This window comes from Ambystoma mexicanum, chromosome 5p (genome assembly GCF_040938575.1).
Source record: "Ambystoma mexicanum isolate Mex_15411 chromosome 5p, UKY_AmexF1_1, whole genome shotgun sequence".
In the NCBI taxonomy this organism is placed as follows: domain Eukaryota; kingdom Metazoa; phylum Chordata; class Amphibia; order Caudata; family Ambystomatidae; genus Ambystoma; species Ambystoma mexicanum.
The window spans coordinates 1,308,562,902-1,308,573,370 of NC_090930.1; positions in this window are offsets into that span (position 1 = coordinate 1,308,562,902).

The window sequence follows — 10,469 nt, forward strand, 5'->3', positions numbered from 1 at the left end:
CAATATTGTCCTTGATAGTTCTAGATGAGAACGGAAGCACTTGACTTTCATTCTGCAAACAATCTTAGTGGCCTCATCCGGTGCTATGAGAGAGAAGGAGGCGAGTAGGGGTGATGAGAGAGATGGGCGAAGGGAGGCCAAAATGCAGGTGGTTGAGGGAGGGAGTAGAGGAGAGTGAGGACAGGATTGGCCTGGGAAGGAAGAGGCGAAGTAGAGTCTTATGGGGTAGCATGGCCACTGAAGAGCAGTCATGTGTGTGGTGCCCAGCAACCAACACTGAGACCAGAGAGTAAAGAGGAGCTTAAGATCCGGAGGTCCCGCCGACAAGCATCTTTGCCACCACGAGAGGCACTGAAGGGGAAAAAGACACTGCAGACCTGTAGAGGCAATTGAGATGCATGACTGCGGGTTTTCCAGGAGCACAGAAACCGACGCAGTACAAAACCCAAAGAAAATGTAAAGAGCACACAGCCCCATTGAAACAGAGGACACACAGTCCGATGATTTTACTGAACAGCTGGAATAGCCGCCAATACCACAAACAGGGCCTCATTACACGGTATGCGGTAACCATGGCGCTATTAGCGCCATGGTTGCCGCCAGTATTTTACTGTGTCTGCCTTGGTGGATGGCGGAATTACCGCCCTACTCCAAGGTGAGCGGGGGCGGTAATTCCCCATTTACCAAGGCACTTCCCCATTCCCATTTTTGCCCCCATAGGGCTCAATGGGAATGGGGAAGGAGCTAATTACGGTACCGCAAATTGCGGTACCGTAATTAGCCCCAAGGTCCCTTTGCGGGCCCGTTCCTTAACGGCTTCTAAAACCAGCTGTTGAGGTCGGGTCCGGCAAAGGGACCTTGTAGTAGGGCGGTAAGGGTTTACCGGTACCGGTGCCCTTACCGGTACCGGTAAACCCTTACCACGTTCCGTGTAATGAGGCCCACAGTCACAGAACGTTATGGTCACCCAACCCCTCTAATCCGCAGAGAAAAGGGATTCAAACAAGATTGAAATAGCCACCAAATTAAGCCAAGTTAAGAAAGTGAGACGGGCACATGGCCCTCACTGAATAAGAGTGGGAAAAGATACAGAAACTGTATATCAAAGTTGAATAACCAGAGAGAGTGTCAAAGAAGAACATACTGAGGTCCCATGTTGAGATGGAGTAAAGGGAAGCAGAATACTCTATAACACGGTCAGCATAGTCCATAACTCATGGGGAGATGTATTATTCGACTGGGCAAGAACCTTAAGCTAAATTATATATGGAGAGATAAGAATTTCTACTACAGCGCTAATAGACTTTTGGGAAGTCTCAATGCCATGATGATGAGAAAGAAAGAAGTGTATTTTCAAGTAGTCCTGGATTGGAACATTTAAAAATAAGAAAATGTTTCCTTATCAGAGGGAGAGGGAAACTTTTACAGAGGATAGTTATTGATTTTTCGAAAGGATTTAGTACTACAATTGGGAAGACAATATACAAGAACTGTAAGACTGATACCAAGTCAAAAACAATTGGGCCAAGCAGAAGTCCCCATCGAGGCTATTGGACAAGCCCCTCTTTTAATTAGATGTAGGTCTTTTTTGGAATCTACAGTTGTCCCACAGCAGTTTGCTCGAGGCCCATTTGTTTGAAAAGAGTGAAAATATGAAGAGGCTCAGGAGGTCCTCATCACCGAGCTCATCCCAAAAGATGATCAGGTGCAGGCCAGGACCAGGAGATTGAAATCTGTTGCATCCTGAGAGAACACATTTCACCCAACTCCTATAAAGTGGAAGCCATTACAGGACTCTTATGGAAGACCAGAGGCCCACCACATGGGAGAACACCCAACTTGCCTTAAAGACAATATCTCCAGTATGCCAGTCGGTCCTGCCCTACCAGAGCATTCAACACCAAGGATGAAAGCCTATTCTGTGTCTGCCATACACAAGGATATCTGGTTAACTCAGATCCCTCCTGATCCAAGAGGGAGCGGCAATGCTCCCAAATAGAGAACATCCAATGGAGGTGATCAACAACACTTAGGTCGCAGAAAGAATTAGAGAGACTCTGGAGAACCCAAAGTCTGGGAGAAAACCATACAAGAGGAGCCCAGGTCTGGGAGAGACTTACAGAGAATTCAAAGGGCCATTGCACAACAACAGGATGAAGCCCTGGCAGGAGAGTAGACTGCAGCAGGGCCAGAGATAAAGCCAAAGCTTTGCTCAGTGAGGGAGCTAAAGCATTGGTCCAAGAGACAAGTTAAACACTGGCCAGAGAGGATGCTGACGAAGCGGCACATGGGCAGATGGAAGCCCTGACCAGAGGTAAGGAGAGAAACCTTACTAAATAGGACGTTGGAAATGTACACCCAAAATAACCTAAAGGCCCTGCCCCTAGAACAGGCCACCAGAAAAGAGGTTGTTGGCTGGACGTGTACAAATTGTGAGGCACTGGCCCATGAACTGGCTGCACCCCTGATAGAAGAGCAGGATAAAGTCGTTGCTAACAAGGAAGCTGAAACCTAACCTCTACATGAAGCTGAGAGCTAGATCCCAGAACTAGCAAGGGTCCATATCACCAAAGAAGAGGTGGTTGGTGACACAAACACTGTGATATCCTGACATGGGATAAAGACCCCCAGCAGAAATAGCAATGCTAAGAGAAAGAGAAAATTCTGGACCTAGTCGGTAAAGAGGTGACAGGAGGAGCATCTCTAGTCTAGGGGGGGAACCAATCCTGAGTCTGCTGAATACCTGAAGAGCCTAAAGTGGAACCTAAAAGGAATAAAGTCAAAAGTCCTAACACCCCATAGGGGATATTATGGAAAGAGACTAGGTCAAACAGGGGCAGGTGTGTAATAAGGTGGCCCTTCTGAGGGAGGGTGCCTGTCACAGTGTGCCTTCACCAGTCCCCTTGGAGGACCCCCTGGGACTATAAAATATCCTTTAAGGCGAATCCCATAGGGGGTAAAAGGAGAAAGGCTCCCTGTATTCGGACCCAACGTCCTATCATGGTAAAGGGATGATGCCCTTTAAACTCACAAGGAAAGGCCATTCCGGCAACCCAAATAATGGCTCTAGTATTTTGTATTCATCAGCAGCTCTGCTGAGGTAAAGCAAATATAAAGCCTCTGTGAATGCATCGTATCAATGTTTTACTCTACCAGGGAATAATAAACAAACACAGACACATTTGAAAAGTATTGGGCATTGTGTTCTTTCCTCAACAAGCATCATGGGACATAAAGTTTTACTATTTTCATATCCCAGCCCCTCAATTAAAGGAAACAAATGTAACAAACAGTTTCAAATGCGTGCAAGAGAATATTCACATTAGATAAACACAAACTGGGCCTACCAGGGTTTATAGTGATTGCATTGAATGCCAAAGCATCGAATGCATTAGCATCTAAAAAAAGCAACGAAAAAAATCATTGAATGCATTTTCTTTTTTACTTTTTTTTTTTAATGGGGGGGGTCCCCCCAACCCCCTTATTTTTACCCCTTAAAACCCATTATACTTCAAATAAAACCTTTACCTTTGAAAAAAAATGCATTCAATGTTTTTGATGCATTTTTTCGATGCTTTTGGCATTCCATGCTTTGTATTCAATGCAATGACTGGATACCCCTACCAGTTCACAAAGAAGTCAACAGGCCGTTTCAGAAGCAGGGGAGGGGTATGAAAGCACCCAATCAGCAGAGGCCAGTATGAAATCCAAAATGGCAGCTGACTCATATAGCTCTAGGCTAGACTTCGAGAGACAACCTGACGAGAAACACATGGCCCTATCATTAAACAGTACAACCCCTTCACCTGGTCCAAGAAATTACCTTGAAGCCCGGGCCAATAGAGGGGCAGATACCAAATAAAAGTCAGCAACCCAAGCAGCCTTTTCAGTCCTGGAAGGAGCAGTGAGTAAGGTATATCCAGGGGGACCCCAAGAGAGGAAACTTGGCAGCAAACCGGCAGAGCAGAGGAGAGCTAGCCAGGGGGGATCACCAAAACGTGACAAGCCTGCCTGAAATAGAGAGGGTCCCCATAAAACCACAATGGTAAATTAAAGGGGATCAGCTTGGGGAGGAAAACAAGTGATGCCATCTGAGAACTAGAGTGACATGTGGAACAAGAGAGAGCTTTGGAAGAGCCAAAAAGAAGTAGCATCATTGCATGGGAGCAGAGTGAGAAGGGTACAAACTTGGAGGGTGACTTAATGGGTACTTCTGGGAATAGAGTGAGGGCATGGCACAAAATGAACACCTGAAACACGCAGGGAAAACATGGAATTTCTTGCAAACAGAATGCGAGCAATACCAATTTGGAGGGAGACCAAAGGGATACCATCTGGGAAGTAAAAAGGCCAGTGGAACAGAAAGGGAATCTGAGCTCTTCAGAAAGAATGAAACAGATTGTTTGAGGTGAGAGGAAGAAACAGCTTTTGAAGAGAGTTGGTATGGTACCACATTTGAGAAGGAAGTGAGGGGTACTGGATGGAATGAGGACAAGGAAATAGTGTAGAGAATAAGATCACACCAGACAGAGAGACCAGTGGGGAAACAACCAAGGAAGTCAAAGTGGAGTAGGCAATGGAGGAGAGACAGCGGTTTACAGGTGAGAGTTCTATCGAGAGAGACCAGCTAGAGGGAGAGGTTTGGGGGTATGAACATAACAGGAGAGATCACCTTAAAAGAAGGGGAACAAAGGACCATGCAAGTAAGACCAGTCGCTGGAGTAGCGAAAAGGAAGTGGAATAGCTTAAAAGGGGGATAGCATCATACCATCAGGTAACAGAAATGGGAGATCGAGAAAAGGACCAGGTTCCTGAGCACCATGTTGGTCCAATAGAGAGCCCAGTAGCGAGTACAGGTTTGTGATGGCAACCCTACACTAGGGAACATGAGGGACAGACTAGACAGAGGAAAGGAAGGACATGCAGGTCGGGGAGGCAACATGAAACATACAATAAGGAAGGGAGCAGTTAGGAATGGAGTCCTGCTTTTCAATTAAAACCCACCCGTGCCAGAAAGATCTCCCAGAGAGCGAGTGCTGAGTACAAGTGGGGGGAGGTCCAAGAAGGTGAAGGTTTGGCAGACCTCCAAATTACCTCTCTGTCGAGAGCCGTGTGACAGCAAACCCATAGAAGAAAGCCACCCCTGTATGGCTGCAAAGGAAGGCAAGGATACGTCCTCCTCGAGAAACCTGCGAAAAATACCTTAATTTGAACACTGAAGAAACTTTTGTTGACTTTAAGATTTTGTACTACCAAAGGTTCAGATATGTGTTGGGTTTTTGAAACACTGGATATTGCCATTAAAAAACTCCTTCAGTGTAAGAGTGGACATCTATTCTTTTGAATACTCTGTTTGAGAGACCTTGTTGCTTGAATCCTCAAATTAGCAACACACCTTAGAGGCAATATGTATCCATTTACTTTGATTCACTTTATCAGCCTGACACTTTTAGTATTTAGTTTTGCCACTGTTATCCTAACAAGGATAGTATTCGAGAAGCAAGATGTCCTGTCACTGTATATTGTATTTACCATTGTACATAAACACTTAATGTGCATTTTCTTGTCAGTTTCTGTTTCTAACTGTACAAGTGGCGAGGTATCGAGCACATGGTCCGCACAGAGGGTCCTCACACAAGCTACATTTGCACTTAGTAGCCCTCTGAACACAGCTGTTCTCCTGTGCATGGAATAAGAATATCCGTATTGTTTTGAACCGTATTCCTCATATAAATATTTTTTGCAAGTTAAGTTTAACTTACCTAAGTGTTTCCTCTCTATTAGCAAATAGAGATATTTAAAAATAGGTATTTTTAAAGAATCGATCACTGTCAAGTCCACATAGAAGTGGCATCTGACATGGTTCAATACCGCCATCTCCCTACTAGACCCCCATTCACCCCCTAAACACAGTCCAGTCTCTTACCCAATGTTCGGGCCGAGGAAGGCTTTGTGCTGGAGAGTTGACCATTACACCTCACAAGAACATCAGCCATTGATTTCGGTAGCCAAAACCCACTGGGTTATCCAAATCTCCAACAGCCTCAATTACAACAGTTACTTTAGCTGTCGTCTTACTAAAGTTCTATTATGATCCAGCTAAAAATGTGATTTGCACACTTATTTTTTATTTTATTTTTATTTTATTGTGTATTTGTTAAAAATTTGAACTTTCACACATCTTTACAAAATTCACATATCATAAGAAAAGGAAATATGTTCAATATTTTCAACAATAAAACAGAATACAAATTATCAATTCTACTAAAAGAAACAAAATAATTCCATTAATATACAAATAATTCAGAGTTCAACAATTAATAGAATTCAATAACATTAGCAGATACAATTTCATTATTTCCTTGTTAGACCAAGCTTGGCCAGCATTCCAATCACTTCCACAGTTAAAAGGACTTCATCACCCGCACTCACTCTGGCCCACACTACTTGTGCTATATCTACATAAACTGCTGAAAGGAAACTACTCAAAAAGCGCGTTCTTATTTCTTTCAGAGCCCGAAATTCTACCATAAAATGGCGCACGTTTTCAACCGCATCTCTACACTATCGCCATTTGTTTATGCGCACTTAATCATTCATGTAAATGCTTGTATTGCACACATACATGATATCAGTGTAAAAATTAATATTGTGCTCATCCAAAATGAACACGCAAGAATAGAATTTAGATTATAAATTAAGTAGCTGTGCTTCCACCTTCTATGTCAAACAGAGTCCAAAGGGGCGGATTCCCTTGAATGAATTATCAAGCTGTGTGCGCCCGCATTCCTTTCTGCCCCCCCTCAGCTTGGGGTGCAGGGAGCACCTCACGCTCAGGCTGATACCAGGCCTTGTGCCAGGCTGCCTTCTTTCTCTTTCCCTTGTTCTTCTATTGGCTTGCATATAACTTGCTCGCTCTAAAAAACGCAATCCGTATTTGTGGTTGTATCCAAAGATACATAGATACCTATTCATTCTCTTCCACTTTTCTTTTTTGTTTGCATTCCTTAACACTGTAGGAAACTATATAAAGCAGTCACTTAAGGTTCATCAGCCTGTGTCCACTTTATCAAACCACAGGCCCTTAGAATTTAACAAGGAGTTTTCATTGTGTGTATGTCTTTAAATTAAGAAGTTCTGTATGTGTGATTCTCTCTCTACCATGATAATATAACTTTAGCATGTCTCATTTTGTCAACATGTGTCTTCAATCTCAATGTTTATTGGGGTCATTCATAAACAACTATTGACATTGTTTTGCAATGTTCATCAAGTTAACGTTGGGCATGCCATGTGACATAATCCATTATGCCAAAATAAACTGGCCTGATCGTCAAAGAAACAACCTCTGACACTGAGGGGACATGGTGTGAGTGATTGCACTACCACCAATGATGTCATCACAGGGCATATACGATTCTAAACACATTTTATTTTGCTTCATTTACAAACTACATGCCCTTTCTCTGTTAGCTGGCTCGTGCTAGGCCTAGTTGCACTGTGTCCATTGCTCGTCTGTTCTGTTTCTGTCTTTCCTTTTAGTCAGCTTCACAGTTCACTTAGCACAGATCACGTTGGCTCTCCTGGGGACCCTCAGCTATGCCTTGCCATGTGTCAGGGCCAAAATGTCCAATAGATTCTTCTCTGGTTTACTCTTTCTCTTTCTCAACAGTGTTGGCTGTAATCTGGGCATTATAATAGACGATAATTCAGTTTGTTTACCATGAATCTCTATTGTTAACCTGGTTGCTGGGTACTTCCTCGTATCTCCATTAACGCATATGTGCCCTTCCTTTGATTCAGCGATTTGAACAGCTCTGAGGTGGCAGAATTGTGTTTATTTTCAGGGCCAATCACATACAAAATTTTAAAAAATGAAGGGCCTCATTACATGGTAGGCGGTAAGGGTTTACCGGTACCGGTATTTTACCGGTACCGATAAACCCTTACCGCCTTACTACAAGGTCCCTTTGCGGGTTGGAGAATTTAACGCCTGCTTTTGCAGGCATTAAAAACCAACCCGCAAAGGGACCAGGGAGCTAACTTCGGTACCGCAATTTGCGGTGCCGAAATTAGCACCTTCCCCTTTCCCATTATGCCCTATGGGGCAAAAATGGGAATGGGGAAGGGCAATGGGGGAAGGGGGAATTACCGCCCCACCAACCTTGGAATAGGGCAGTAATTCCCCTTTCCGCCAAGGCGGTGCCGGTATTTTACCGGCATGGACTAAGGTGCTAATAGCACCTTGGTCCACCGCCATCCGTGTAATGAGGTCCCAAGTAAAATTCTGAAGTAATCACTTCTGAGTAAAATTACTTTGAAGTCATTACTGTCGTTGAAATGGAACCCACTTGTCATACAGTCCATTGATATCATCAGTATTTGGCAGAGAACAGAGACGAGACAAGCTTGCCAAATCCTTGGGGTGGTGGTCCTTAATCAGCCCAGCCTTACACCGTTAGAGATGACTACAGGCACTTCTAGCATTTGCAAGGAGTCTGGATATGACATCAGAGTGAGAGAAAATGAGCCCCTTACTCAAACCCAGATTAGTATCCCTTGCTCAAAGCAAGTTATGATGCGTGGTGGTGAAAGCCGTGGCAACGCCTCACTTAGCCACGTACAAATGACGTGTCTGGAATCAAGTGTATTTTCCAATGAGTGAACAAGAAAACATGGATTGTCAGAGCTAAATAACCGTGCTTTAAATCCTATTTTGCCTTGAGGAAAGATATTATCCCCAGTCTTGAATTGGTATGAAGTTTGTCAGCTTTGTCTGTCAGTGTAACCGGGCGATAATAAGGGTGGTCAGGAAACATTCATCTGCCTACCATTCAGACATGCAATCAGGTTGCATTTAAGTTGGTGCCATTTAAGCAAAATAATGTGATGATACAAATAGCCATGAAGCAGATGCCCAAAGCCTTTCTCGTGGTTCAGCCAAAAGCTTAGCCTGTCTGTGCCGCTGAACAGGGCCTTGCACTCCTGGAGGCCTTGCAGCCCATCCTCTATGATGAGCGGATGCTGTGTCCTAGAGACCACTCGCCAAGCACCAGGCACTAGGATTTGAACGCATCCTTACACAACTCAATGGGTAGCTCTTTATCAGTGGTGATCAGCGGCAAGCCTCCCTAATTTTGCATGAATGTTTGGCTAATATGTAAGGCTGCTTGAACTTCCCAAAATGTAGCCCACGGGACATTCAAGTTTTTCTAGGCAGATCCACGACGTCCCACAATATTACCCTGGGAGTTACCACGTGTTGAACTTGGCCTCGGGTCTTCGGTTGGGGTTCGAGTCCGGCAATCGAATTTGGAGGCTCTAGCCTCGATGAAGAAGTTCAACCAGCCAATCAGAGACTCAAGCCATTTAGAAAAGGTTTGAAGGCCCATTAAAAGGCCTAGCACACCTCATGTGGTTTAGTTTGGCTGTGGAGCAAGGGTAGGTTCAACATTTGGTAATGTAGTTTTGGGGATGAGTTTTGAATGCCTTTGTTAGTTGCATCTTTGGATGTTTCTTGATTCCTTTTTTATCCCCGCCTATGTGTGTTTGTTCGGCCCTTACTCCCTTATTAAAACAATATATAAACCCCAAAGAAGTTCCTATTGTAGATCTTTCCTAACACCTTTTCTTTCCTGTGTGTTTTGTCTGCGTGCCAGGGAAATCTTCCCATGATCATTCACCTTCCTTACCCTTACTGTTTGTGTTTTACAACAATGTTTTCCCTTTGCCTAACTCTTGCATGAATCAATTTGTTTGTATTTGTCACTTTGGTTTTCTTGCATATTGACACTTTAGGTCATACATACAACATGTTATTTCTTGCGGAGGGAGTGCCAGGGTAGTGCCGGGTGGGGAAGAGGAGGAGCTGGATTACTCCTGAACTACTGTTAGAGGAACTAGTCAGTGACAGCCAGAAGAGGGGGCGGATTGTGAGGAGAGAGAGAGAGAGACAGTGGCTGAGAGGGAGGCAACAATGGCAGAGGGATAGTCGCACAGAAATCAGGGATGCTTTTGCTAGTGGCAGAGTCACCACAGGTTTTCCTGGAGCATGCAGACCAGTATTTAGACGCTGATGTGGGTGGGGTGGTGGTGGTATGAATGCTTTGGCATGCTCTCTGCCCACCCACCAAAATGGCATGTGCTCAAGGATGCTTTGGTGTGCTCTCTCATCCACCTATTCTCACAAACTTTCTTATGTGAAGTAATGTCCTCACCTGAAGAGTCTGAAGATGCTATGGGTGCTCTTCCCACCTTCTTCTTTTCCTTCTTTTCTCTGGCAATCCGTCTGCCGTTGAAGAGATAGGGTCTCCCTCCACTGGAGGCCACCGCGCTTGGTTGAGGAGACAACCCAAGCAAGGTGAACTTTTGGGAGACACCCTTACGGGGGGAAAAGCCTCAAAGGCAAATAAAAGATGCCAAGAAAGCCCATTAACTAGGCTGTAACAGGAGGATCCCCAAAAAGTGGA